The 22,036-nt window shown below is 56.1% G+C and overlaps 1 pseudogene; it reads left to right on the plus strand.

The window, feature by feature from the left end:
• The first annotated feature begins 203 nt into the window (after nucleotides 1–203).
• Nucleotides 204–266, plus strand: LOC141260634 (U7 small nuclear RNA; annotated as a pseudogene).
• Nucleotides 267–22,036: the final 21,770 nt, after the last annotated feature.

Raw genomic sequence — 22,036 nt, forward strand, 5'->3', positions numbered from 1 at the left:
CACAAATATTTGGGTTTTTCAGCAATTGCCAAATATCAAAAGAGCGATAAACACCAATAACATGGAGCGTTTCATCCGCCCCTTCCTGTTTATGTAAATTTATGTATCAGTCTCGTCTCCTCCTGGATAAACCTGTTCTGTGTTGTCTCCATGATATTGATGGTGATCGGGGAGGGGAGGTCGGATGAAACGCTCCATGTGATTGGTGTTTATAGCTCTTTTACTATTTGTTTAACAGCTTTTATGGCAAATGCTGAAAAGCCCAAGAGTTTATAAAAAATAGAAAGAAGCCATGTTCTGAATATCAGTTTACTGAGTAATATGAAGTATAATGTCTATTTCTTTGTGTGTTGGTTTGTTTTTTCTGCCTTTAAGCGCATGTTTGTATTCTGCACTTCATTTTCTAGATTGGTTAATTATAACATTTTTATTTTGAAGATCTGCTCAGTTATGCAGGGAATAATCTATGGATTATATCTCTTTACTGTGCAACAAGTTCCCAGGGTGCAGTTCTCTTCTGGGTTTCCTCCTGATCGGTCTTGGGGGAGCAGTGTGGGGTCCTCAGGTTCTTCTCCTCCAGACTGAGCTCCGAGTTCTGCTGGGTTGGTATTTCAGGTGGATGCTGGGAGCTCGGCCTGGTATCTCAGGTGGATGCTGGGAGCTCGGCCTGGTATCTCAGGTGGATGCTGGGAGCTCGGCCTGGTATCTCAGGTGGATGCTGGGAGCTCGGCCTGGTATCTCAGGTGGATGCTGGGAGCTCGGCCTGGTATCTCAGGTGGATGCTGGGAGCTCGGCCTGGTATCTCAGGTGGATGCTGGGTGCTCGGCCTGGTATCTCAGTTGGATGCTGGGAGCTCGGCCGGTATCTCAGGTGGATGCTGGGAGCTCGGCCGGTATCTCAGGTGGATGCTGGGAGCTCGGCCTGGTATCTCAGGTGGATGCTGGGAGCTCGGCCTGGTATTTCAGGTGGATGCTGGGAGCTCGGCCTGGTATCTCAGGTGGATGCTGGGAGCTCGGCCTGGTATCTCAGGTGGATGCTGGGAGCTCGGCCTGGTATCTCAGGTGGATGCTGGGAGCTCGGCCTGGTATCTCAGGTGGATGCTGGGAGCTCGGCCTGGTATCTCAGGTGGATGCTGGGTGCTCGGCCTGGTATCTCAGTTGGATGCTGGGAGCTCGGCCGGGTATCTCAGGTGGATGCTGGGAGCTCGGCCGGTATCTCAGGTGGATGCTGGGAGCTCGGCCTGGTATCTCAGGTGGATGCTGGGAGCTCGGCCTGGTATCTCAGGTGGATGCTGGGAGCTCGGCCAGTATCTCAGGTGGATGCTGGGAGCTCGGCCTGGTATCTCAGGTGGATGCTGGGAGCTCGGCCTGGTATCTCAGGTGGATGCTGGGAGCTCGGCCTGGTATCTCAGGTGGATGCTGGGAGCTCGGCCTGGTATCTCAGGTGGATGCTGGGAGCTCGGCCTGGTATCTCAGGTGGATGCTGGGAGCTCGGCCTGGTATCTCAGGTGGATGCTGGGAGCTCGGCCTGGTATCTCAGGTGGATGCTGGGTGCTCGGCCTGGTATCTCAGTTGGATGCTGGGAGCTCGGCCGGGTATCTCAGGTGGATGCTGGGAGCTCGGCCGGTATCTCAGGTGGATGCTGGGAGCTCGGCCTGGTATCTCAGGTGGATGCTGGGAGCTCGGCCTGGTATCTCAGGTGGATGCTGGGAGCTCGGCCAGTATCTCAGGTGGATGCTGGGAGCTCGGCCTGGTATCTCAGGTGGATGCTGGGAGCTCGGCCTGGTATCTCAGGTGGATGCTGGGAGCTCGGCCTGGTATCTCAGGTGGATGCTGGGAGCTCGGCCTGGTATCTCAGGTGGATGCTGGGAACTCAGCCGGTATCTCAGGTTGATGCTGGGAGCTCGACCTGGTATTTCAGGTGGATGCTGGGAGCTCGGCCTGGTATCTCAGGTGGATGCTGGGAGCTCGGCCTGGTATCTCAGGTGGATGCTGGGAGCTCGGCCTGGTATCTCAGGTGGATGCTGGGAGCTCGGCCTGGTATCTCAGGTGGATGCTGGGAACTCAGCCGGTATCTCAGGTTGATGCTGGGAGCTCGACCTGGTATTTCAGGTGGATGCTGGGAGCTCGGCCTGGTATCTCAGGTGGATGCTGGGAGCTCGGCCTGGTATCTCAGGTGGATGCTGGGAGCTCGGCCTGGTATCTCAGGTGGATGCTGGGAGCTCGGCCTGGTATCTCAGGTGGATGCTGGGTGCTCGGCCTGGTATCTCAGTTGGATGCTGGGAGCTCGGCCGGGTATCTCAGGTGGATGCTGGGAGCTCGGCCGGTATCTCAGGTGGATGCTGGGAGCTCGGCCTGGTATCTCAGGTGGATGCTGGGAGCTCGGCCTGGTATCTCAGGTGGATGCTGGGAGCTCGGCCGGTATCTCAGGTGGATGCTGGGAGCTCGGCCTGGTATCTCAGGTGGATGCTGGGAGCTCGGCCTGGTATCTCAGGTGGATGCTGGGAGCTCGGCCTGGTATCTCAGGTGGATGCTGGGAGCTCGGCCTGGTATCTCAGGTGGATGCTGGGAACTCAGCCGGTATCTCAGGTTGATGCTGGGAGCTCGACCTGGTATCTCAGGTGGATGCTGGGAGCTCGGCCTGGTATCTCAGGTGGATGCTGGGAGCTCGGCCTGGTATCTCAGGTGGATGCTGGGAGCTCGGCCTGGTATCTCAGGTGGATGTTGGGAGCTCGGCCTGGTATCTCAGGTGGATGCTGGGAGCTCGGCCTGGTATCTCAGGTGGATGCTGGGAGCTCGGCCTGGTATCTCAGGTGGATGCTGGGAGCTCGGCCTGGTATCTGAGGTGGATGCTGGGAGCTCGGCCTGGTATCTGAGGTGGATGCTGGGAGCTCGGCCTGGTATCTCAGGTGGATGCTGGGAGCTCGGCCTGGTATCTCAGGTGGATGCTAGGAGCTCGGCCTGGTATCTCAGGTGGATGCTGGGAGCTCGGCCTGGTATCTCAGGTGGATGCTGGGAGCTCGGCCTGGTATCTCAGGTGGATGCTGGGAGCTCGGCCTGGTATCTCAGGTGGATGCTGGGAGCTCGGCCTGGTATCTCAGGTGGATGCTGGGAGCTCGGCCTGGTATCTCAGGTGGATGCTGGGAGCTTGGCCCGGTATCTCAGGTGGATGCTGGGAGCTCGGACTGGTATCTCAGGTGGATGCTGGGAGCTCGGCCTTGTATCTCAGGTGGATGTGTGACACTCCAGGGGTCTGGTTGCCACAGTAATAGAGATATTATGTCTGAGAGCAAGTGGGAGGTTTCTCTGGTCAGGAGCCCTAAGCATGCAACACTGCCCGCCCAGACCTGGGAGGGGAGGAATCTGCCCTTATAAACTGGGTCTGGGGCGGGATTAAGTCAGTCAGAGCCTGGAGTAAAGTTCCAGACACAGGAAAAGATACATCAGGAGCTCTGTAGGAGCAGAGGCAGAAGGCCAGGGGCTGTGAGCAGAGATATAGCTCGCCCTGGCTGAAGTTACTAAAACCGGACACATGAGTCCGAGGCTGTGGAGACTGATATATACCCAGCAGCAGAAACCAACCGGCAGGGGATTCCAGGTCCTCTGGCCATAGAAGCCCGGAGGCTCAGTCACAAAGAAGGGACCAGCGCCGCCATCCAGGAGCGGAGGCTAACAGAAGGCCCCAAGTCACCAGCCATACGGGTGAGCACCACACGGTATACTCAGGGACGTGGGCTACTTGTAACCGCTGACAGCAAGGTATCCAGGAAGAGTGCAGATAAATGGGGAGGCCTACAACTCCACCTGGCCAGGGGAACTCCTGCTTGCTCGCAGACTGACCAGGCCCCTTATACTAGCCAGTACTCCCGGGAGGGTCTGCCTTGTACCATCAGTAAAGACCCTGAACTGCACCTCACGTCTCTGTGATTCCTTGCCGCACCAGCACCATTAGCACTGGGACCCTCACACCATCACTCCCATCATCTCTCACACTAGCTGCCCTGAGGCAATACTTCTCCCGTGGGGAGTTATCCCATACTCGGCTGCGCAAACAACATCAGCCTCAGCGGTCGGCAGCGCAGCGGCGGTCCCCACTGACCGCAATCCACGGGTGGCGTAGTGGGACATTTGCTATACATTAAGACTGCCACTGGTTTGACCACCCTGGGCACGGACCGGGTCACCGCCACACGGAGACTACAACCCCCAGCATTCTACAATAGGCCCGGTTCCGGGTTCCCCTGCACAACACAGGCCCAGGGGGCGCGTCAACTTTGGCTTAGTCGGCAGCATTTCGTGCCCGCAACCACCGGATACTGCGTGCCTGAAAAAGAGACTTTTCTACTTACCTGTGGTGAAGTTTCCCGCCATCCGGAGCCGATTCCCGCCATCAGACGCCATCTTGGACCGTTTCCCGCCGTCTTCTGCCTTCTTCCCGCCATCCGCAGCTGCTTCCCGCCTTCGGACGCCATCTTCGGGACGCCGCACGGGAAGAAGAGGGGCGTGGACGCCGAAAGCGCGCGAGATCCGAAGCTCCGCCCCACGCTCTGACGCTGCGCAAGGTCCTGGAAGGGAGGAAGAGCGACGCTGACGTCATCGGAGCGCGACGCCAGGTCCTCAACCCCGACGATCGACTGCGGAGCCGTGGCCTACGGAAGAAGAGCATCGCAAGGTAGGCCACGGTCCACTAGGGGGGAGGAGGATGCCGGATACCGAGGGGAGCTCCACTGCCACAGCCACCGCCAGCGCAACCGCTGCAGCAGTCATGCCATTCACCATGCCCTATATCCCGGGGGCAACCTGGCTACCCCAGTACTCAGGGGAGTCACATACTCTAAATGACTTTAGAGAAAGACTGGATAGCCTCTTCCAGGTGTACCCCCTCACAGAAGAGCAAAAAGTGAGCATCCTGGTGGCCCAATTAATCGGGGCAGCCCAAAGGGTGGTAAAGTCCTGGTCACCTGGGAGGAAGAGGACTGTCAGAGAAATACTAGCCCGGCTGAAAGACACATTTGATACCCGCACCTCAGCCGAAATAAAGCTCAGATTTTACGGGTGTAATCAGCGGGCACATGAGAGTATAAGAGACTATGCTCTAAACCTACAAGAGGCCCTGAGAGCCATTAAGCAGGCAGACCCTGACAGCGTGGGAAATGAAGATAAGCTGTTGACTGAACAATTTATTGAGGGTCTACTGTGCAATGCCCACCGAACCCAGTTGCGGGCAATGGCCTTACAGGACCCTGACCTGGACTTTGCACAGTTCAAGGACAGAGCCATCCGGGTGCTCCGAGAACCGGCACCAGGTGGCGCTGTGACCCACAGGCGCCCTGCTATCACTTACCACCAGGAGGCGGCGCCCTTGTCGGCAGGGCCTGTGGGAGCTGATGCGCAGGCTTTAAACAGTGTCCCAGCTACAGACCTGCACCATCAGGTCCAAGAGCTGACTAAGAGCGTTGCCGCGCTAACCAGAACTGTGCAGTCTTTACAGGTCTCTTCTCCAGGAAAGATACAGCTGGCATCCGGACCGGAGGACGTCCCGTGGTGCCGACTGAGGAGGACCCCACCGGCCAGAGGAAGACCCAGCGACAGATACAACGAGGACGGACGACCCATCTGCCGCCGCTGCAATCAACCCGGACATGTGGCAAGGTACTGTCATTTAAACGGGCACAACCTGGGGTAGAGGGCCAACCCCCAGGCATAAGACCATCAGGCCCATCAAACTGGCGTGATAAATACATAGGGGGACGTCCAATCTTGCCTGTGGTACTGGATGGCATTCCTATGAGTGCCCTACTAGACACTGGGTCACAGGTGACCACCATCCCGTACGTGCTCTTTAAACAGTACTGGAATGACTCGGACATAACCCGCTACCCAGATGACGACCTGAGTATCATCGCCAGCAATGGTCTACCCGTGCCGCAGGTGGGGTTCAAAGAGGTGACCATTAAGATCGGTAAAGTCGAACTGGCGGCACAAGGACTGATTATAGTGGACATAGACCGTCATGAGAGTCACCCTAGAATAACCTTGGGAACTAATGTGATTGAAAATTGTCTTGCAGAGGTGATTCTCATTTTACAGCAGGTTGCCAAGAACGCCAGTTCCGGCCAGCAGCGTGTGCTCCAAAAAGAGATCCGGGCACTGATGAAGCGGCAACAGGTGGAACTATCTGGTGGTGAGATAGGTAGCGTGAGAATGTGTGACCCGTTCCCTATTGCCATGCCCCCAAAAAGTGAGATGATGATTTGGTGCCGGGCAGCTATTGGTCTAAGAGGTAGAGACTACCAAGCAATGGTAGAACCCGTCTACTCAGACAGTAGGCCCACCATTTTGACAGCACGGGGGGTGGTCGATGTACGCCATGGGAGGGTGCCCGTTTGCATCATAAATATCGGGGAGAGAGAAGTACACCTGCCCCGGTATGCCACGCTAGCCAAATTGTTCACCATCAACCAGAACTCTGTACAGGCCGTGGAACCCTTGCCTCCATCTCAACCAGAGGAAGGTAACGGCTCTAAGAAACCAATGGAGGACTGGTGTCAGCAACTGCATTTGGGTACTGACTCCACTCCCTCACACCAGAAACAGGGAGTCTATCGGGTGGTTCGAGAGTACGAGAGAGTGTTTGGTAAACACCCGCTAGACTTCAGGCGAGTCAAGGGGGTAGAACACCACATCCCCACGGGAGACCATCCTCCCATAAAAGAGAGGTATCGGCCCGTACCCCCTGCACACTACCAACACGCCAAGGGGATGCTTAGAGACATGAAGGAGACTGGGGTGATCAGGGATAGCTGTAGCCCCTGGGCAGCTCCACTAGTCTTAGTGAAAAAGAAAGACAACACTATGAGAATGTGTGTAGACTACAGGAAGGTCAACCGTATCACACACAAAGATGCATACCCGTTACCAAGGATAGAAGAGTCCTTAGCTGCATTAAAATCTGCTAACTTCTTCTCTACTTTGGATCTCACTAGCGGGTACTGGCAGGTTCCTGTAGCAGAGGCGGACCGGGAGAAGACCGCATTCACCACCCCGATGGGTCTCAGCGAATTTAACTGTATGCCGTTCGGGCTCTGCAACGCACCAGGAACCTTGCAACGGTTGATGGAATGCTGTCTGGGACACCGGAACTTCGAGACGGTCCTGTTATACCTGGACGTTGTCATCGTCTATTCCAAGACCTACGAGGACCACCTGAAACACCTGGCAGAAGTGTTCGAAGCTCTGGCAAACTACGGCCTAAAGGTGAAACCCTCCAAGTGTCACCTCCTGAAACCAAGGGTGCAATACCTGGGACATGTGGTGAGTGCTGACGGAGTGGCTCCTGACCCTGATAAGATCACGGTGATTAAGGACTGGCCAAGACCCTCCAGCATAAAGGAAGTGCGGCAGTTCCTCGGGTTGGTAGGCTACTACCGAAGATTCATTCCCGGTTTCACCAAAATGGCAGCCCCTATGCAGGACCTCCTGATAGGTCAATCTCGGAAAGCCAAAAACCAGAAGCCGCCCTTTAGGTGGGAAAAGCTGGAAGAGGTGTCCTTCTGCCAGCTGAAGATGGCCCTCACGGGGGATGAAATCCTGGCATATCCAGACTACAGCCAGCCCTTTATCCTCCACACGGACGCAAGCAACATCGGGCTAGGAGCCGTACTGTCCCAGATCCAGCAAGGGAAAGAACGGGTAATCGCTTACGCCAGCCGAAAGCTACGGCCCACGGAGAGGAACCCTGAGAATTATAGCTCATTCAAGCTGGAGTTCCTGGCAGTAGTGTGGGCAGTGACCGAACGTTTCAAGCATTACCTTGCCTCCTCCAAATTCACCGTGTACACGGATAATAACCCGTTGACACACCTGGACACTGCAAGGCTCGGTGCCCTGGAACAGAGATGGATGGCCCGCCTGTCCAACTTTGAATTCACCATCAAATACCGGGCAGGACGCTCAAATGCCAACGCGGATGCCCTGTCTAGAATGCCGAACTTACCGGACGTAGGGGAAGATCCAGAAGATCTGGAAGAAGTTGAGCTCCCTGCATTCCACCGTCTTGGGATTACCCTGTATTCCCACCATGTGAAGGACAGGCGCTCCGTGACGTTCAATCCCTTGCCCCACTACAACTGGGCGGAGACGCAAGACAGTGATCCCGCAGTCCATTTGGTGAAGGAAATGCTGACCCAGGCCGATGCCCGTCTTGACCCAGATGCTCCGGAAGAGACCAAGCAACTGTGGAAGGAGAAAAGTAAGCTGTTCCTCTACAGGGAGAAGCTGTGCCGGAGAATGGTTAACTCTCGAACACATGAGTTGACCTGGCAGGTAGTGGTCCCAAGACGAGACGCGGCTATGATTCTGGAGGCATACCACAACGGAGCAGGGCATTTCGGATGGAAGAAGCTGGAGTTCTTGTTGCGTGAACGGTTCTACTGGGTAGGCATGAGAGGAGCCATCGAGAGGTGGTGCAGAGACTGTGGCCCGTGCCACCTGAGAAGAAAAGACCGAGCCAGCCAGAAGACTCCCCTGCAGCCCATCATCACCAGACAGCCACTGGAACTGGTAGCCCTGGACCATGTGAAACTGGCTCCAAGCAGATCTGGGTATGTCTACGCCCTCACAATCGTAGATCATTACTCCCGGTTCCTGGTGGTGGTCCCGGTCAAGGACTTAACGGCTCAAACAGCAGCTAGAGCCTTCCAGCAGCACTTCTGCCATCCACACGGGTACCCGGACCAAGTGTTGACAGACCAAGGACCAGCCTTCGAAGCGGAGGTCTTCCAGGAGTTCTGCAACCTGTATGGCTGCAAGAAGATAAGAACAACACCCTATCACCCTCAAACCAATGGACTCTGCGAGAAGATGAACCAGGTGGTGATAGATCTGCTAAAAACATTGCCCCTGGAAGAACGCAGTCTGTGGCCTGAGTAACTGCCCGATCTGGTGGACCTGTATAACCACATCCCTGTAGGTTCCACCAACTGTACCCCGGCTTACCTAATGAGAGCAAGACCTGGTAAGCTGCCTATTGACCTGGATATGGGAGTCCTGACGCCTGAGGACACCTGGCCAGAGGCAGACTGGGATACAGAACGGCAGCAGCAGTATCGGAAAGTACAGGAGAGCGTCGAGCGAAGTCTGTCTCAAGCTAGAGAAAGGCAAGAGAAGGCTTATAACCAGTATGCTCCCGCTGTTCCCCTGGTACCTGGAGAGCAGGTCTTGAAGAGGAAGAGGCGGCTCCACAAGTTGGACGACCAGTGGGAGAAGGACCCGTACACCGTACTGCCATCAAGCCATGAGAACCCAAAAATCTGCGTAATCAGTAAGGATGGAGGAGAAACCACAGCCATTGTCTCCAGAGACCACCTGAAGAAGTGTCCCGAGCAGCTGCAAAGCCCTGAAGAAGATCAAGGAAACCCTCAACCCGCAGAGGAAAGGGAAGAAATGATCAGTACCGTACTCGGAGACTTCCCCCGGTCTTGGACACAAGTAAACGGCGCTGTCGTAGTACCTGTCCTCACCTTTCTCCAGCCAGCCCCACAAGTGCCTACAGAGGAACCGGTAGAGCTGGAAGAGCAGCCGGCCCAAGAGGCAGAAGAGTCCACACCAGCAGTACAGGAGGATCAACCCTCTGCTAGTAGTGAGCCTGCCGTGCCCCTAGTGAGCCAAAGAGTGTGCAGACAGCTGCCCAGCTTACCCATAACACCTCCTACACCCTGTAGTGCAGAACCAGTTAGTGAGCTCCGTAGGTCCACTAGAGTCACTAGAGGTCAGATGCCCGCTCGCTGGAGAATCTAAACTAATGCACTGTGAATTTATCTGTTAACTGTTTATGGTTTATGTTTGTTGCCTGTTATTAATTATGTTTCTCAGTTACCCTGCAGATTTTTATGGACTAACAGGTTATGGACGCTGGATAACCGGAACATTCTTGTAGATAGTTGCACCTTGGTGCCTCTTGCAAAGACGGCCGCGGAAGAGAAAACCTGTCTGGCGTGGCCTCCTTGCGGCCCAAAGTAGTTAGTCTACCCTTGCAGCCTCGCCCAAGGCCAACGCAAGGGGTTTGCTTTGGACAGGTCCCCTACTTCGCTTAAAGTTTCACCTTGGGTGACATGGACACCCTCTTGTTTCAAAAACTTCACCTTGGGTGATATGGACACCCGGTTGCGGACACGCCGTGACCTTTAAAGAACTACAGCTTCTTGTAAATATGTTATCGTATTATTGTTTATACCCTGTTATTATGTTTTAAAAATGTGTTTAGTCCCGGAGTACTAAAATTTACTAGGGGGGAATGCGAAACCCCAGGGGTCTGGTTGCCACAGTAATAGAGATATTATGTCTGAGAGCAAGTGGGAGGTTTCTCTGGTCAGGAGCCCTAAGCATGCAACACGGCCCACCCAGACCTGGGAGGGGAGGAATCTGCCCTTATAAACTGGGTCTGGGGCGGGATTAAGTCAGTCAGAGCCTGGAGTAAAGTTCCAGACACAGGAAAAGATACATCAGGAGCTCTGTAGGAGCAGAGGCAGAAGGCCAGGGGCTGTGAGCAGAGATATAGCTCGCCCTGGCTGAAGTTACTAAAACCGGACAAAGGAGTCCAAGGCTGTGGAGACTGATATATACCCAGCAGCAGAACCCAACCGGCAAGGGATTCCAGGTCCTCTGGCCATAGAAGCCCGGAGGCTCAGTCACAAAGAAGGGACCAGCGCCGCCATCCAGGAGCGGAGGCTAACAGAAGGCCCCAAGTCACCAGCCATACGGGTGAGCACCACACGGTATACTCAGGGACGTGGGCTACTTGTAACCGCTGACAGCAAGGTAGCCAGGAAGAGTGCAGATAAACGGGGAGGCCTACAACTCCACCTGGCCAGGGGAACTCCTGCTTGCTCGCAGACTGACCAGGCCCCTTATACTAGCCAGTACTCCCGGGAGGGTCTGCCTTGTACCATCAGTAAAGACCCTGAACTGCACCTCACGTCTCTGTGATTCCTTGCCGCACCAGCACCATTAGCACTGGGACCCTCACACCATCACTCCCATCATCTCTCACATTAGCTGCCCTGAGGCAATACTTCTCCCGTGGGGAGTTATCCCATACTCGGCTGCGCAAACAACATCAGCCTCAGCGGTCGGCAGCGCAGCGGCGGTCCCCACTGACCGCAATCCACGGGTGGCGTAGTGGGACATTTGCTATACATTAAGACTGCCACTGGTTTGACCACCCTGGGTACGGACCGGGTCACCGCCACACGGAGACTACAACCCCCAGCATTCTACAACAGGCCCGGTTCCGGGTTCCCCTGCACAACACAGGCCCAGGGGGCGCGTCAACTTTGGCGTAGTCGGCAGGATTTCGTGGGAGCTCGGCCGGGTATCTCAGGTGGATGCTGGGAGCTCGGCCGGGTATCTCAGGTGGATGCTGGGAGCTCGGCCTGGTATCTCAGGTGGATGCTGGGAGCTCGGCCTGGTATCTCAGGTGGATGCTGGGAGCTCGACCTGGTTTCTCAGGTGGATGCTGGGAGCTCGGCCTGGTATCTCAGGTGGATGCTGGGAGCTCGGCCTGGTATCTCAGGTGGATGCTGGGAGCTCGGCCTGGTATCTGAGGTGGATGCTGGGAGCTCGGCCTGGTATCTCAGGTGGATGCTGGGAGCTCGGCCTGGTATCTGAGGTGGATGCTGGGAGCTCGGCCTGGTATCTCAGGTGGATGCTGGGAGCTCGGCCTGGTATCTCAGGTGGATGCTGGGAGCTCGGCCTGGTATCTCAGGTGGATGCTGGGAGCTCGGCCTGGTATCTCAGGTGGATGCTGGGAGCTCGGCCTGGTATCTCAGGTGGATGCTGGGAGCTCGGCCTGGTATCTCAGGTGGATGCTGGGAGCTCGGCCTGGTATCTCAGGTGGATGCTGGGATCTCGGCCTGGTATCTCAGGTGGATGCTGGGAGCTCGGCCTGGCATCTCAGGTGGATGCTGGGAGCTCGGCCTGGCATCTCAGGTGGATGCTGGGAGCTCGGCCTGGCATCTCAGGTGGATGCTGGGAGCTCGGCCTGGCATCTCAGGTGGATGCTGGGAGCTCGGCCTGGTATCTCAGGTGGATGCTGGGAGCTCGGCCTGGTATCTCAGGTGGATGCTGGGAGCTCGGCCTGGTATCTCAGGTGGATGCTGGGAGCTCGGCCTGGTATCTCAGGTGGATGCTGGGAGCTCGGCCTGGTATCTCAGGTGGATGCTGGGAGCTCGGCCTGGTATCTCAGGTGGATGCTGGGAGCTCGGCCTGGTATCTCAGGTGGATGCTGGGAGCTCGGCCTGGTATCTCAGGTGAATGCTGGGAGCTCGGCCGGGTATCTCAGGTGGATGCTGGGAGCTCGGCCTGGTATCTCAGGCGGATGCTGGGAGCACGGCCTGGTATCTCAGGTGGATGCTGGGAGCTCGGCCTGGTATCTCAGGTGAATGCTGGGAGCTCGGCCGGGTATCTCAGGTGGATGCTTGGAGCTCGGCCTGGTTTCTCAGGTGGATGCTGGGAGCTCGGCCGGGTATCTCAGGTGGATGCTGGGAGCTCAGCCGGTATCTCAGGTGGATGCTGGGAGCTCGGCCTGGTATCTCAGGTGGATGCTGGGAGCTCGGCCTGGTATCTCAGGTGGATGCTGGGAGCTCGGCCTGGTATCTCAGGTGGATGCTGGGAGCTCGGCCTGGTATCTCAGGTGGATGCTGGGAACTCAGCCGGTATCTCAGGTTGATGCTGGGAGCTCGGCCTGGTATCTCAGGTGGATGCTGGGAGCTCGGCCTGGTATCTCAGGTGGATGCTGGGAGCTCGGCCTGGTATCTCAGGTGGATGCTGGGAGCTCGGCCTGGTATCTCAGGTGGATGTTGGGAGCTCGGCCTGGTATCTCAGGTGGATGCTGGGAGCTCGGCCGGGTATCTCAGGTGGATGCTGGGAGCTCGGCCTGGTATCTCAGGTGGATGCTGGGAGCTCTGCCTGGTATCTCAGGTGGATGCTGGGAGCTCGGCCTGGTATCTCAGGTGGATGCTGGGAGCTCGGCCTGGTATCTCAGGTGGATGCTGGGAGCTCGGCCTGGTATCTCAGGTGGATGCTGGGAGCTCGACCTGGTTTCTCAGGTGGATGCTGGGAGCTCGGCCTGGTATCTCAGGTGGATGCTGGGAGCTCGGCCTGGTATCTCAGGTGGATGCTGGGAGCTCGGCCTGGTATCTGAGGTGGATGCTGGGAGCTCGGCCTGGTATCTCAGGTGGATGCTGGGAGCTCGGCCTGGTATCTGAGGTGGATGCTGGGAGCTCGGCCTGGTATCTCAGGTGGATGCTGGGAGCTCGGCCTGGTATCTCAGGTGGATGCTGGGAGCTCGGCCTGGTATCTCAGGTGGATGCTGGGAGCTCGGCCTGGTATCTCAGGTGGATGCTGGGAGCTCGGCCTGGTATCTCAGGTGGATGCTGGGAGCTCGGCCTGGTATCTCAGGTGGATGCTGGGAGCTCGGCCTGGTATCTCAGGTGGATGCTGGGATCTCGGCCTGGTATCTCAGGTGGATGCTGGGAGCTCGGCCTGGCATCTCAGGTGGATGCTGGGAGCTCGGCCTGGCATCTCAGGTGGATGCTGGGAGCTCGGCCTGGCATCTCAGGTGGATGCTGGGAGCTCGGCCTGGCATCTCAGGTGGATGCTGGGAGCTCGGCCTGGTATCTCAGGTGGATGCTGGGAGCTCGGCCTGGTATCTCAGGTGGATGCTGGGAGCTCGGCCTGGTATCTCAGGTGGATGCTGGGAGCTCGGCCTGGTATCTCAGGTGGATGCTGGGAGCTCGGCCTGGTATCTCAGGTGGATGCTGGGAGCTCGGCCTGGTATCTCAGGTGGATGCTGGGAGCTTGGCCCGGTATCTCAGGTGGATGCTGGGAGCTCGGACTGGTATCTCAGGTGGATGCTGGGAGCTCGGCCTTGTATCTCAGGTGGATGTGTGACACTCCAGGGGTCTGGTTGCCACAGTAATAGAGATATTATGTCTGAGAGCAAGTGGGAGGTTTCTCTGGTCAGGAGCCCTAAGCATGCAACACTGCCCGCCCAGACCTGGGAGGGGAGGAATCTGCCCTTATAAACTGGGTCTGGGGCGGGATTAAGTCAGTCAGAGCCTGGAGTAAAGTTCCAGACACAGGAAAAGATACATCAGGAGCTCTGTAGGAGCAGAGGCAGAAGGCCAGGGGCTGTGAGCAGAGATATAGCTCGCCCTGGCTGAAGTTACTAAAACCGGACACATGAGTCCGAGGCTGTGGAGACTGATATATACCCAGCAGCAGAAACCAACCGGCAGGGGATTCCAGGTCCTCTGGCCATAGAAGCCCGGAGGCTCAGTCACAAAGAAGGGACCAGCGCCGCCATCCAGGAGCGGAGGCTAACAGAAGGCCCCAAGTCACCAGCCATACGGGTGAGCACCACACGGTATACTCAGGGACGTGGGCTACTTGTAACCGCTGACAGCAAGGTATCCAGGAAGAGTGCAGATAAATGGGGAGGCCTACAACTCCACCTGGCCAGGGGAACTCCTGCTTGCTCGCAGACTGACCAGGCCCCTTATACTAGCCAGTACTCCCGGGAGGGTCTGCCTTGTACCATCAGTAAAGACCCTGAACTGCACCTCACGTCTCTGTGATTCCTTGCCGCACCAGCACCATTAGCACTGGGACCCTCACACCATCACTCCCATCATCTCTCACACTAGCTGCCCTGAGGCAATACTTCTCCCGTGGGGAGTTATCCCATACTCGGCTGCGCAAACAACATCAGCCTCAGCGGTCGGCAGCGCAGCGGCGGTCCCCACTGACCGCAATCCACGGGTGGCGTAGTGGGACATTTGCTATACATTAAGACTGCCACTGGTTTGACCACCCTGGGCACGGACCGGGTCACCGCCACACGGAGACTACAACCCCCAGCATTCTACAATAGGCCCGGTTCCGGGTTCCCCTGCACAACACAGGCCCAGGGGGCGCGTCAACTTTGGCTTAGTCGGCAGCATTTCGTGCCCGCAACCACCGGATACTGCGTGCCTGAAAAAGAGACTTTTCTACTTACCTGTGGTGAAGTTTCCCGCCATCCGGAGCCGATTCCCGCCATCAGACGCCATCTTGGACCGTTTCCCGCCGTCTTCTGCCTTCTTCCCGCCATCCGCAGCTGCTTCCCGCCTTCGGACGCCATCTTCGGGACGCCGCACGGGAAGAAGAGGGGCGTGGACGCCGAAAGCGCGCGAGATCCGAATCTCCGCCCCACGCTCTGACGCTGCGCAAGGTCCTGGAAGGGAGGAAGAGCGACGCTGACGTCATCGGAGCGCGACGCCAGGTCCTCAACCCCGACGATCGACTGCGGAGCCGTGGCCTACGGAAGAAGAGCATCGCAAGGTAGGCCACGGTCCACTAGGGGGGAGGAGGATGCCGGATACCGAGGGGAGCTCCACTGCCACAGCCACCGCCAGCGCAACCGCTGCAGCAGTCATGCCATTCACCATGCCCTATATCCCGGGGGCAACCTGGCTACCCCAGTACTCAGGGGAGTCACATACTCTAAATGACTTTAGAGAAAGACTGGATAGCCTCTTCCAGGTGTACCCCCTCACAGAAGAGCAAAAAGTGAGCATCCTGGTGGCCCAATTAATCGGGGCAGCCCAAAGGGTGGTAAAGTCCTGGTCACCTGGGAGGAAGAGGACTGTCAGAGAAATACTAGCCCGGCTGAAAGACACATTTGATACCCGCACCTCAGCCGAAATAAAGCTCAGATTTTACGGGTGTAATCAGCGGGCACATGAGAGTATAAGAGACTATGCTCTAAACCTACAAGAGGCCCTGAGAGCCATTAAGCAGGCAGACCCTGACAGCGTGGGAAATGAAGATAAGCTGTTGACTGAACAATTTATTGAGGGTCTACTGTGCAATGCCCACCGAACCCAGTTGCGGGCAATGGCCTTACAGGACCCTGACCTGGACTTTGCACAGTTCAAGGACAGAGCCATCCGGGTGCTCCGAGAACCGGCACCAGGTGGCGCTGTGACCCACAGGCGCCCTGCTATCACTTACCACCAGGAGGCGGCGCCCTTGTCGGCAGGGCCTGTGGGAGCTGATGCGCAGGCTTTAAACAGTGTCCCAGCTACAGACCTGCACCATCAGGTCCAAGAGCTGACTAAGAGCGTTGCCGCGCTAACCAGAACTGTGCAGTCTTTACAGGTCTCTTCTCCAGGAAAGATACAGCTGGCATCCGGACCGGAGGACGTCCCGTGGTGCCGACTGAGGAGGACCCCACCGGCCAGAGGAAGACCCAGCGACAGATACAACGAGGACGGACGACCCATCTGCCGCCGCTGCAATCAACCCGGACATGTGGCAAGGTACTGTCATTTAAACGGGCACAACCTGGGGTAGAGGGCCAACCCCCAGGCATAAGACCATCAGGCCCATCAAACTGGCGTGATAAATACATAGGGGGACGTCCAATCTTGCCTGTGGTACTGGATGGCATTCCTATGAGTGCCCTACTAGACACTGGGTCACAGGTGACCACCATCCCGTACGTGCTCTTTAAACAGTACTGGAATGACTCGGACATAACCCGCTACCCAGATGACGACCTGAGTATCATCGCCAGCAATGGTCTACCCGTGCCGCAGGTGGGGTTCAAAGAGGTGACCATTAAGATCGGTAAAGTCGAACTGGCGGCACAAGGACTGATTATAGTGGACATAGACCGTCATGAGAGTCACCCTAGAATAACCTTGGGAACTAATGTGATTGAAAATTGTCTTGCAGAGGTGATTCTCATTTTACAGCAGGTTGCCAAGAACGCCAGTTCCGGCCAGCAGCGTGTGCTCCAAAAAGAGATCCGGGCACTGATGAAGCGGCAACAGGTGGAACTATCTGGTGGTGAGATAGGTAGCGTGAGAATGTGTGACCCGTTCCCTATTGCCATGCCCCCAAAAAGTGAGATGATGATTTGGTGCCGGGCAGCTATTGGTCTAAGAGGTAGAGACTACCAAGCAATGGTAGAACCCGTCTACTCAGACAGTAGGCCCACCATTTTGACAGCACGGGGGGTGGTCGATGTACGCCATGGGAGGGTGCCCGTTTGCATCATAAATATCGGGGAGAGAGAAGTACACCTGCCCCGGTATGCCACGCTAGCCAAATTGTTCACCATCAACCAGAACTCTGTACAGGCCGTGGAACCCTTGCCTCCATCTCAACCAGAGGAAGGTAACGGCTCTAAGAAACCAATGGAGGACTGGTGTCAGCAACTGCATTTGGGTACTGACTCCACTCCCTCACACCAGAAACAGGGAGTCTATCGGGTGGTTCGAGAGTACGAGAGAGTGTTTGGTAAACACCCGCTAGACTTCAGGCGAGTCAAGGGGGTAGAACACCACATCCCCACGGGAGACCATCCTCCCATAAAAGAGAGGTATCGGCCCGTACCCCCTGCACACTACCAACACGCCAAGGGGATGCTTAGAGACATGAAGGAGACTGGGGTGATCAGGGATAGCTGTAGCCCCTGGGCAGCTCCACTAGTCTTAGTGAAAAAGAAAGACAACACTATGAGAATGTGTGTAGACTACAGGAAGGTCAACCGTATCACACACAAAGATGCATACCCGTTACCAAGGATAGAAGAGTCCTTAGCTGCATTAAAATCTGCTAACTTCTTCTCTACTTTGGATCTCACTAGCGGGTACTGGCAGGTTCCTGTAGCAGAGGCGGACCGGGAGAAGACCGCATTCACCACCCCGATGGGTCTCAGCGAATTTAACTGTATGCCGTTCGGGCTCTGCAACGCACCAGGAACCTTGCAACGGTTGATGGAATGCTGTCTGGGACACCGGAACTTCGAGACGGTCCTGTTATACCTGGACGTTGTCATCGTCTATTCCAAGACCTACGAGGACCACCTGAAACACCTGGCAGAAGTGTTCGAAGCTCTGGCAAACTACGGCCTAAAGGTGAAACCCTCCAAGTGTCACCTCCTGAAACCAAGGGTGCAATACCTGGGACATGTGGTGAGTGCTGACGGAGTGGCTCCTGACCCTGATAAGATCACGGTGATTAAGGACTGGCCAAGACCCTCCAGCATAAAGGAAGTGCGGCAGTTCCTCGGGTTGGTAGGCTACTACCGAAGATTCATTCCCGGTTTCACCAAAATGGCAGCCCCTATGCAGGACCTCCTGATAGGTCAATCTCGGAAAGCCAAAAACCAGAAGCCGCCCTTTAGGTGGGAAAAGCTGGAAGAGGTGTCCTTCTGCCAGCTGAAGATGGCCCTCACGGGGGATGAAATCCTGGCATATCCAGACTACAGCCAGCCCTTTATCCTCCACACGGACGCAAGCAACATCGGGCTAGGAGCCGTACTGTCCCAGATCCAGCAAGGGAAAGAACGGGTAATCGCTTACGCCAGCCGAAAGCTACGGCCCACGGAGAGGAACCCTGAGAATTATAGCTCATTCAAGCTGGAGTTCCTGGCAGTAGTGTGGGCAGTGACCGAACGTTTCAAGCATTACCTTGCCTCCTCCAAATTCACCGTGTACACGGATAATAACCCGTTGACACACCTGGACACTGCAAGGCTCGGTGCCCTGGAACAGAGATGGATGGCCCGCCTGTCCAACTTTGAATTCACCATCAAATACCGGGCAGGACGCTCAAATGCCAACGCGGATGCCCTGTCTAGAATGCCGAACTTACCGGACGTAGGGGAAGATCCAGAAGATCTGGAAGAAGTTGAGCTCCCTGCATTCCACCGTCTTGGGATTACCCTGTATTCCCACCATGTGAAGGACAGGCGCTCCGTGACGTTCAATCCCTTGCCCCACTACAACTGGGCGGAGACGCAAGACAGTGATCCCGCAGTCCATTTGGTGAAGGAAATGCTGACCCAGGCCGATGCCCGTCTTGACCCAGATGCTCCGGAAGAGACCAAGCAACTGTGGAAGGAGAAAAGTAAGCTGTTCCTCTACAGGGAGAAGCTGTGCCGGAGAATGGTTAACTCTCGAACACATGAGTTGACCTGGCAGGTAGTGGTCCCAAGACGAGACGCGGCTATGATTCTGGAGGCATACCACAACGGAGCAGGGCATTTCGGATGGAAGAAGCTGGAGTTCTTGTTGCGTGAACGGTTCTACTGGGTAGGCATGAGAGGAGCCATCGAGAGGTGGTGCAGAGACTGTGGCCCGTGCCACCTGAGAAGAAAAGACCGAGCCAGCCAGAAGACTCCCCTGCAGCCCATCATCACCAGACAGCCACTGGAACTGGTAGCCCTGGACCATGTGAAACTGGCTCCAAGCAGATCTGGGTATGTCTACGCCCTCACAATCGTAGATCATTACTCCCGGTTCCTGGTGGTGGTCCCGGTCAAGGACTTAACGGCTCAAACAGCAGCTAGAGCCTTCCAGCAGCACTTCTGCCATCCACACGGGTACCCGGACCAAGTGTTGACAGACCAAGGACCAGCCTTCGAAGCGGAGGTCTTCCAGGAGTTCTGCAACCTGTATGGCTGCAAGAAGATAAGAACAACACCCTATCACCCTCAAACCAATGGACTCTGCGAGAAGATGAACCAGGTGGTGATAGATCTGCTAAAAACATTGCCCCTGGAAGAACGCAGTCTGTGGCCTGAGTAACTGCCCGATCTGGTGGACCTGTATAACCACATCCCTGTAGGTTCCACCAACTGTACCCCGGCTTACCTAATGAGAGCAAGACCTGGTAAGCTGCCTATTGACCTGGATATGGGAGTCCTGACGCCTGAGGACACCTGGCCAGAGGCAGACTGGGATACAGAACGGCAGCAGCAGTATCGGAAAGTACAGGAGAGCGTCGAGCGAAGTCTGTCTCAAGCTAGAGAAAGGCAAGAGAAGGCTTATAACCAGTATGCTCCCGCTGTTCCCCTGGTACCTGGAGAGCAGGTCTTGAAGAGGAAGAGGCGGCTCCACAAGTTGGACGACCAGTGGGAGAAGGACCCGTACACCGTACTGCCATCAAGCCATGAGAACCCAAAAATCTGCGTAATCAGTAAGGATGGAGGAGAAACCACAGCCATTGTCTCCAGAGACCACCTGAAGAAGTGTCCCGAGCAGCTGCAAAGCCCTGAAGAAGATCAAGGAAACCCTCAACCCGCAGAGGAAAGGGAAGAAATGATCAGTACCGTACTCGGAGACTTCCCCCGGTCTTGGACACAAGTAAACGGCGCTGTCGTAGTACCTGTCCTCACCTTTCTCCAGCCAGCCCCACAAGTGCCTACAGAGGAACCGGTAGAGCTGGAAGAGCAGCCGGCCCAAGAGGCAGAAGAGTCCACACCAGCAGTACAGGAGGATCAACCCTCTGCTAGTAGTGAGCCTGCCGTGCCCCTAGTGAGCCAAAGAGTGTGCAGACAGCTGCCCAGCTTACCCATAACACCTCCTACACCCTGTAGTGCAGAACCAGTTAGTGAGCTCCGTAGGTCCACTAGAGTCACTAGAGGTCAGATGCCCGCTCGCTGGAGAATCTAAACTAATGCACTGTGAATTTATCTGTTAACTGTTTATGGTTTATGTTTGTTGCCTGTTATTAATTATGTTTCTCAGTTACCCTGCAGATTTTTATGGACTAACAGGTTATGGACGCTGGATAACCGGAACATTCTTGTAGATAGTTGCACCTTGGTGCCTCTTGCAAAGACGGCCGCGGAAGAGAAAACCTGTCTGGCGTGGCCTCCTTGCGGCCCAAAGTAGTTAGTCTACCCTTGCAGCCTCGCCCAAGGCCAACGCAAGGGGTTTGCTTTGGACAGGTCCCCTACTTCGCTTAAAGTTTCACCTTGGGTGACATGGACACCCTCTTGTTTCAAAAACTTCACCTTGGGTGATATGGACACCCGGTTGCGGACACGCCGTGACCTTTAAAGAACTACAGCTTCTTGTAAATATGTTATCGTATTATTGTTTATACCCTGTTATTATGTTTTAAAAATGTGTTTAGTCCCGGAGTACTAAAATTTACTAGGGGGGAATGTGAAACCCCAGGGGTCTGGTTGCCACAGTAATAGAGATATTATGTCTGAGAGCAAGTGGGAGGTTTCTCTGGTCAGGAGCCCTAAGCATGCAACACGGCCCACCCAGACCTGGGAGGGGAGGAATCTGCCCTTATAAACTGGGTCTGGGGCGGGATTAAGTCAGTCAGAGCCTGGAGTAAAGTTCCAGACACAGGAAAAGATACATCAGGAGCTCTGTAGGAGCAGAGGCAGAAGGCCAGGGGCTGTGAGCAGAGATATAGCTCGCCCTGGCTGAAGTTACTAAAACCGGACAAAGGAGTCCAAGGCTGTGGAGACTGATATATACCCAGCAGCAGAACCCAACCGGCAAGGGATTCCAGGTCCTCTGGCCATAGAAGCCCGGAGGCTCAGTCACAAAGAAGGGACCAGCGCCGCCATCCAGGAGCGGAGGCTAACAGAAGGCCCCAAGTCACCAGCCATACGGGTGAGCACCACACGGTATACTCAGGGACGTGGGCTACTTGTAACCGCTGACAGCAAGGTAGCCAGGAAGAGTGCAGATAAACGGGGAGGCCTACAACTCCACCTGGCCAGGGGAACTCCTGCTTGCTCGCAGACTGACCAGGCCCCTTATACTAGCCAGTACTCCCGGGAGGGTCTGCCTTGTACCATCAGTAAAGACCCTGAACTGCACCTCACGTCTCTGTGATTCCTTGCCGCACCAGCACCATTAGCACTGGGACCCTCACACCATCACTCCCATCATCTCTCACATTAGCTGCCCTGAGGCAATACTTCTCCCGTGGGGAGTTATCCCATACTCGGCTGCGCAAACAACATCAGCCTCAGCGGTCGGCAGCGCAGCGGCGGTCCCCACTGACCGCAATCCACGGGTGGCGTAGTGGGACATTTGCTATACATTAAGACTGCCACTGGTTTGACCACCCTGGGTACGGACCGGGTCACCGCCACACGGAGACTACAACCCCCAGCATTCTACAACAGGCCCGGTTCCGGGTTCCCCTGCACAACACAGGCCCAGGGGGCGCGT

The sequence above is a fragment of the Phyllobates terribilis genome, unplaced genomic scaffold, assembly GCF_046119375.1.
Source record: "Phyllobates terribilis strain yellow unplaced genomic scaffold, ASM4611937v1 Scaffold_3__8_contigs__length_932513732, whole genome shotgun sequence".
Lineage (NCBI taxonomy): Eukaryota > Metazoa > Chordata > Amphibia > Anura > Dendrobatidae > Phyllobates > Phyllobates terribilis.